The sequence below is a fragment of the Malus domestica genome, chromosome 14 (assembly GCF_042453785.1).
Source record: "Malus domestica chromosome 14, GDT2T_hap1".
In the NCBI taxonomy this organism is placed as follows: domain Eukaryota; kingdom Viridiplantae; phylum Streptophyta; class Magnoliopsida; order Rosales; family Rosaceae; genus Malus; species Malus domestica.
The window spans coordinates 23,876,317-23,884,572 of NC_091674.1; the positions used below are offsets into that span (position 1 = coordinate 23,876,317).

General features: G+C 35.4%; 1 long non-coding RNA gene across 1 annotated transcript; it reads left to right on the forward strand.

Annotated features, from left to right (window-relative positions):
• The first annotated feature begins 3,114 nt into the window (after window positions 1-3,114).
• On the forward strand, window positions 3,115-5,934 carry LOC139191584 (uncharacterized). The gene is made up of 2 exons (XR_011575667.1): window positions 3,115-3,765; window positions 5,246-5,934. It is a non-coding gene; the product is annotated as an uncharacterized lncRNA (long non-coding RNA).
• The last annotated feature ends 2,322 nt before the right edge of the window (window positions 5,935-8,256 follow it).

Consider the following 8,256-nt stretch of genomic DNA (forward strand, 5'->3'; position numbering starts at 1 on the left):
ACTTTTTGTTTTGCTTACTATTCAGGGGCATATACCCATCTAGGCCGAGCTATTTCGTACAATTAACCACATGTATACATTGATAGTAATCAGATAAAGTCACTTTCAAGAAGGTATAAATTAACAAATTCAGATTAGCCCCAATAAATCAATGATTGCATGCATGAAGGAATATAAAATTAATAAAATAATGGAAGGTAGACCAAAAGACAGAAGGAGCTTCGTATGAAGGAGGTCAATCTTTATAATACAGACAAGTTGCTGCTGAAGTAAGAGACAATCGCATATGGTTTGAAGTGAGTGGTGACGGCTAATTTAAGTTATTGGTGATAATTTGATTGAGTTACTAACACCCGGTCATCATTTTTTCCAAAGTCTTTCAAGTTGGCATAAAGGGGGGATGAATATATGTTTACTATGTTCACACAATTCTAAATTGCTAATCGTCACTAATTCACATCATGATCATGATTTGTAACACTTCGCATGTGATTCATATGAAGAAATAAATATTTGGACAACTTTTATTAGGTCAAATGAAGCGCATGAGAGTCATGACATCTGATGGTACATTCTATTACCATGTCAAATACTATGATATCATGTTATGATATATTTACTTCTTTTTTGGATTACTTTTGTGGTGCGAGATAATTTTATTAATATAAAAAAGAAGAAGTTATACTAAGAGGAACATAAATCTTAAAATGTGTGATTATATCTATTTTTAACTTCTTATTTTTTATATCACATGAGAAAACATGTGAAATCACAAATTAGAAATTGATTAGATGTTATCAATTCATGATGTAACTAAACGCGTCATTAGAACTGAATCCAACCTAAAAATAATTTAATGGAGACTCTTTTTAGATAATTGGATTACGTGATAATCACTACTTTCAAGGTATGTTCGGCCATCTCCAATCGAAGGGTCCAGAGAGCCGAAAATAGCCCAAAAACCGTCTCCAACTGAGGGCTAGGCCAGAGGGCTCTGGAATCTGGGAGAGCCCCACAGAATCGGAGAGGGTTGGAGGGCTGGCTGGCTATTTTTTTTTATTTTTATGTTTTGTTATTTCTGTCGATTATAACCAACATGATTTCTTAAAAAAAAATTCAAATGCAACGGCTAGTAGCCGTTGCATTTGTTTTTTTTTTAACAGTTTTATTATTATTTTTTATTTACAAAATTTTTCATATAACTTCTATTTTTTCCTATAACTTGTATTTCACAAAATTTATTTCATATTTTTTTTAAATTCCATTTTTTCCTATAACTTCTATTTCACAAAATTTGTTTCATATTTTTTTAAAATTCCATTTTTTCCTATAACTTCTATTTCACAAAATTTGTTTCATATTTTTTTTTAAATTCCATTTTTTTCCTATAACTTCTATTTCACAAAATTTTTTTTATATATTTTTTTTAAATTCTATTTTTTTCCTATAACTTCCTAAGCCATTATACAACATTAAATTAAATTATGTTTGGCCCTATGGCCCTTTGGCCCTTGGTTGGAGACGATTTTTTGTGAAAGGGCTAAAACGAGCCATCTGACCTTCGGTTGGAGACAGAGGCAAATATGGTCATGTACTGTTCATTAAAATATTAATATCTTGGAGAATCTTGGAGGGCCAGAGGGTTAAAACGAGCCATTTAGCCAGCCATCCGTTGGAGATGACCTTAGTTGTAGACAATTTTTTTGTCCAATTAGAGATATAAAGTGGATTAGTCATGCAAAAACTTATTCATTTTAATCTTCCGCACATTTCTAAAAGGGTTTTTTTATTAGCACCCCACTAATTGTTGAATAAATACACCCCACTTAATATTTATTGTTAAATAATTTATATAAAATGACTATTTAAACCTTAAAAAGTAAAGAAAAACAATTATTTTCTTCCTACTCCTCAAATCATTTAAAAAATCCTAACCACCCGTAAATTATATATAATTTTATATACACCTGCACTCACAAATCTTGTGATTATGTTTATATATATATATATATATATATATATATATGTGTGTGTGTGTGTGTGTGTGTGTGTGTGTATAATGTTAAAGATTTTGCAACATAAGAGATGAAGTACTCTAAAATATTCATATCTTCTTTGAGATAGTGTAGTATTGTTTTTTTTCTTTTGCTAAAAATTTTCAGGTATGTTTGTTGTTTATTTTTTAGGATGGTTTGAGGTGCAATTTTGCAGAACAAAGAATCTACACGGACACAACAATAGCACAATCAACTAGTCCTTTCATGATTTTTTTTAATTTCAGAAAAGCCAGCAAAGTAGCCATTTCTGAGTTTAAAATCAAATTCACATCTAAAGCCTAATTTCCCTAAATTGACAAAAACCTTGAAGCAGTAGAACCATGCGCACTATTTGTGTGCTAAAGGCAAAGCGTTTAAATTTATTTTTTGGACAAGATGAAGACTTGAGGTAGATTTTGGTGTGGGGTGTATGAAATGTGTGGGGTGTGAGGGTAGTTTTGGTTAGTAAGTGGGGTGTATTAAGATATTTTTAAGTTTAAAAAGTAAGTGTATGGTGTTTTAAGTATGTGAGGTGTATTCAACAATATGTGGGGTGCTAATAAAACAACCCTTTCTAAAATAGGTGAAATTTTTTTATTGACTTATAAATGGGAAAACCAAATGAAACTTGAACTCATCCCCAACAAGGGTATGATGACCCATTCAATGTCATGATGGCAGCTACCCATAAGGTGATCTTTTATCGATCCTAGATAATATGTGTCAGATGCCCTTAGTTAAAAATAGAGTAAATTACATAATATCCCCTCAGGTTTGAGGTCTATTGCAACTTCATACAACATCTTTAAAACATTTCACTTTCATACCTCACGTACTATTTTATTTCAAAATAATACATCCGTTAGATTTTCCATCCATTAATCTATTAAATGCTGACGTGGCCGCCACATTTGTGCTGATGTGGCTGCCACGTGGCAAAAAAATAATAATTTTTATACATTAAAAATATTATAATATTAACCCTATTTTAAAAATTAAAAAAAAAAAACAAGAGAAACCCAAACCAAGAAATCCTTCACTGCAACCCCACATCCTACCCCCTTACCCATCTCTTCCTTCCCGTCCATACATCCCTTCCACCCTTACATCCATCCCCTCCACTCGAGCACCCCTCAGCACGGGTCCCACCTCTCTCTCTCTTTCCTTCCCTTTCTCTCTTCTGTAAAATGAGGAATTTGAGATGCGGGTGTGGTTTTTGAGGTCTAGTGCCTCGCTTACACCGTCCTCCCAACGGCTTCACCTACACCGTCCTGACTCAATCACTACAACAACCCTATCCAAATTTCTCCATATATACTTCTCCCCTCCCCCCCCCCAAAAAAAAACTCTCAACTTTCACTCCCCCTCTCAAAATCCAAATTCCAGCCATTGTTGATGGACCATTGTCTCGTCTTCTCAACCCTCAAGCTCCGCATAACCACCGTCTTCGCTCCTTCAAGCCCCGTCTCCAATCATGGACCTACAATCGGTTCTTCAGGTCGTTGATTGTCGTCATTGGAGCCACTGCGAGTTCAATAGCCTCAACTCGCCGCTCGACCCACGGACCTGACCAGGAAAAGACCTCTGTACCGTCTTGCATCTTGCAAAATCATCCGCAGCTGTTCCATCTTGTGGTTGCTCAGGAGTTGAAAAAGTTAGTCGATGATCGGGAACTCGCTTTCTCGCATGCGTCTCTCAGCTCCACCTCACATGAGGTCTGCCTTCATAGGTATTTTCTTAAATCTCATTACTTTTTTTTGTAATTTTTCTCATAAAGATTGAAACTTTTTATAGTTGTTATTGTGATGTTTAAGCAATTTAATTGTAAAATAATGACTAAAATCCAATCCTTCTAGCTGTTTATCTCCTAATTTGTAAATGGGTTGGTTGGTGGGTAGAATTAGGTATGGAAGTGCTTCAATGGGGATGAACCATGGGCTGAGCGGTGGATTTTGTAAATGGGAGTTGCAGAGAGGTGAGGGGGAAGGAAGGGGATTTGGGTTTGGGTTTTTCTGGTTATATATATATATTATTTTTAAATATGGTTAATATTATAATATTTTTAATGTATAAAAAATTATTTTTTGCCACATGGCGGCCACATCAGCACAAATGTGGCAACTACATCAGCATTTAACATACTAATAGATGGAAAATCTAACAGATGTATTATTTTGAAATAAAATAGTGCGTGAAGTATGAAAGTAAAATGTTTTAAAGATGTTGTATGAATTTGTAATAAACCTCAAATCTGAATAAGTATTATGTAATTTACCCTTAAAAATAATACAGCCCTAATACTTTAAGCAAGGGCTAAAAATATATCTTGGTGCACACCTTATAGAGAAAATCATTTCGAGGATTCCACCTAGCCAGGTGTTGGAGTCGAATTGAAACCAAGAATTCCAAGAAGCTCACTTAACCTACCACCACTCACTACGTGGCATTTTTGGCCTCCAAATATTACTAGGTGAATAAAGCTTTGATCATCTCATGTTAATATTCTTCTAGGTCTCTGACCTTAAACTAAATCCAAATATATATGTAGTTGTCTTTTATTTATTTTGTTTTTTTTTTTGGACAAATTTATTAACTTATTTTACATTCAAACATATGTTGATATTGTTATGTTTCTAGAAAGGTAAAGTTTATGTCCTTATTTTTTTGTGTATTCTTTTTAAGTATATTTGCTTTATGAGAAGTAAAGTTTATATCTCATTGATTAGGTATAATTTCTTTTTTCGTTATCAATAAAAATTTTCTAATACCGTCGAGGTTTCGCCCCCCCCAAAAAAAGTGTTAATATTGTTATTTACTTTTATATTTTATATTTTTTCTTTCTTTCATTATCTTGTTCTCCACTCTAGCTAGCATAGGTTGCTGTTGAAAGACAAAAGGAAGTGGCCCTTTCTATTTTTTCCACATGATTTCCTTAAACAAATTATATATTTTTTCAAAATCTATCAGCCTATAAGTAGTTGACGATCTCCCATATTATTAGGAGCATTTACCTGGGGATGGGGCTTTGTGTTTGTAAACACCTCTCTCATCTCATTTCTCAACTTCTCAAGCATATATATACACAAATATATGTGGATACACACACATATATATACACACACATTCATATATAAATCTCGTGTTTGGTCCTCAGAGGTCCTCAGATTCTAAATCCACATATTTATATTTTCTTGTAAAACTTCATATAGATGGATATCATAAAGGGAAAGTGGAAGAAGAATCTGATCGCCAACGCATGGAAACGATGGAGTTTACAAAGAAAGAGCAGCAGCAAAGTACACAACTCATTGACAAAGAGCAAGTCACGGCACTGCAGCTCCAATACTAGGAAGAGCAAAGGCCAGGTAGCTCCGGACGGGTGTTTTTCGGTCTATGTTGGACCGCAAAGACAACGGTTTGCAGTGAAGACGGAGTTTGCTAATCATCCCTTGTTTAAGATGCTGCTGGATGATGCCGAAATGGAATACGGTTACAATTGCGAAGGTCCGATTTTGCTTCCTTGTGATGTGGATTTGTTTTATAAAGTGTTGGCTGAGATGGAGAGCAGTGAGGAAGTTAGTACTCCTAATTGTGGGTTTGTTAAGGGTTATGGTTCGTTGATGCTTTGCAGCCCGGCACGTCGTCTAAATTCTTGCATCCATGACGCTTGGCGGTGCCTATAGGCTGCTTAGTCCGTCGAGAATCCTTAAGATAAACCAATTTTAGTCATGTATATATCATCCTTAGTGATAGAGATATTATGTTTGTGTATGAGATTATGACACTTGGCAGAAGATTAGCTAGGTAGTTAGATTAGTTGCAATCTTGTGCTCTCTATAAATACTTGTATTGAGATGTCTTACTAAGAAATAATATACCAAAGAAATATTCAGCCTCTCTTTCTCTTCTCTGTGAATCTCCTATTTCTCTCTCTATTCATATACGAAACCTGTTTCTCTCTCTAGCTTAACATGGTATCAATCGCCGCCATGGCAAATGCTTCTTCGATCCTTCACAAGCTTCTACTCTTCTCTCAGATTACTGCAAAGCTTTAAGTGCAATTGCTGAACTGTGCTTTGTCTCTTCGATTTCTTCTTCTACAAGTTTCTAGGGTTTTGACGTTCTACAATTTCTAATCAGAATCCTCCTTCTGTTCTCTTATGTGTTCTTGCACTCCAGGTGTTTGTGAATTCACCTCTGAGAGGTATCTTTCTATATCCAAGATTTTGTGACTTGATTTCTTGAATCATGGTTACTGCTAGTCAATTGCAATTGCTCCAATCTCCATGACTCCAATTATCTTAATTGGCATTTTCAAATGCAATTATTACTTGAGAGTAATGGTATCATGGGATTTGTTGATGGTTATGTCCCTTGTCCTGCTTGTTGTGCATCTCAATCTGCTAATTCTGGTGTGGATGTGTCAAATTCATCTACTTCTGGTGATTCAGATGAGTATTTGATCAAGATGATGCATGATAGGGCTCTTATGCAGTTAATTACTGCAACTTTATCTCCGGTAGCCATGTCTTGTGCTATAGGGAGTACTAGTTCTCGAGATCTTTGGACTCGATTAAGGGAGCAATTTTCTACGGTTTCTCGAACTAGTATTTTTCAAATGAAGTCGAATTTACAGAACATTAAGAAAGAAAGGTTGATATTGTGGCTCAGTATCTGCAAAGGATAAAAGTTGCTAGGGATTATCTTTCTGCTGCGAGTGTTTCTTTTGTTGATGAAGATATAGTGATTTTGGCTTTAAATGGGTTGCCTGTTGAGTATAATACTTTTCGAACTGTTATTCGAGGAAGAGAACAAGTCATTTCTCTCAAAGAATTCAGAACTCAGTTACTTGCATAAGAGGTCATTGTTGATTCTAGCACAAATGCACCATTTTTAGCTACAATGGTTGCTAACAATTCATCATAGGCACCTAAAGGTCAATCTTAGTCTTTTTCTGCTAGTTCTAGACAATCTAATTTTGTTCAAAGGGGTTTCAAGCAATTCAATCAGTATAAAAACAAGGGCAAGGGAAAGTTTACTCAAGGTTCCAGAAACTTTCATCCCAAACTATTTTATCAACCTCAGACTCATGTGTTTCCTACTTCCACTCCAGGAGTACTTGGATAAACGCCACATTCCACTTATGAACCTTTTGCTCCATCATTTGTTACATGCCAATTGTGTAACAGTGAAGGTTACACAACACCATTTTGTGGTTCGACGCCCCCTACCAGACCTCAATGTCACATATGTGGAAAAACCAATCATGCCACATGGTTTTATTTTTACAATGAGAAAGAACCGAACTATATTGTCTCTAGTTCTCACTATTCTCCCATGTCTGGACAACAATATGGCTCTTATGCTGGACCGCAATATGGCAATTTTCCTTAAAGTTCAGTTTCTGCTTATAATGGGCAGCAATATCACTCACAACCATTAATGCAAGTTATGCACACTGTGGTTGCTCAACCATCACAGACTACCTATCATGCTTAGCTTACTGATTCCGGTGCGATTAATCACATGACAGTAGATTTGAGCAACTTGTCATTGGCTTCCCCCTATCCATTCAATGAAACCATTCAAATAGCTAATGGTGAAGGTTTGAAAGTGTCCCATATTGGTAGTACTATGCTTAATACTTCTGTACAACCTATAAAGTTAAATTCTGTGTTATATGTTCCCAAATTGTCATAGAATCTGCTTTCAGTTCACAAGCTGTGTCTGGACAATAACTGCTACCTTATTTTCGATGCTTTTTGCTTCTGGATACAGGACAAAACCAAAAGGAGGATCCTATTCTGAGGGCTATGCAGTAATGGACTTTACCCTATTCATTCCTTAGCTACTTCTACTCTTGGTGTACCTCAGTCAAAGCTACAAGCTAAAGCTTTTCTTGGACAACTTGTCAATTCTACTATATGGCATAGTAGGTTAGGTCATCCCTCTAACTCCATTGTTTCTTTGATGTTGCACAAGTCCAAAATTTTGTGTGCCAAAGATTCTGTACCTGTTGTGTGTCAAAGTTTCTTAGAAGGAAAATTTTGTAAGCTGCCATTTCAATCCTCTATCAATAAGTCTATCATTCGCTTTGAGGTAGTGCATAGTGACATTTGGGGTCTTGCACCTTGTACATCAGTCGATGGATATAGGTACTATGTTACCTTTATTGATGAATATACTAGATACACGTGGATATTCCCATTTATCAATAAAT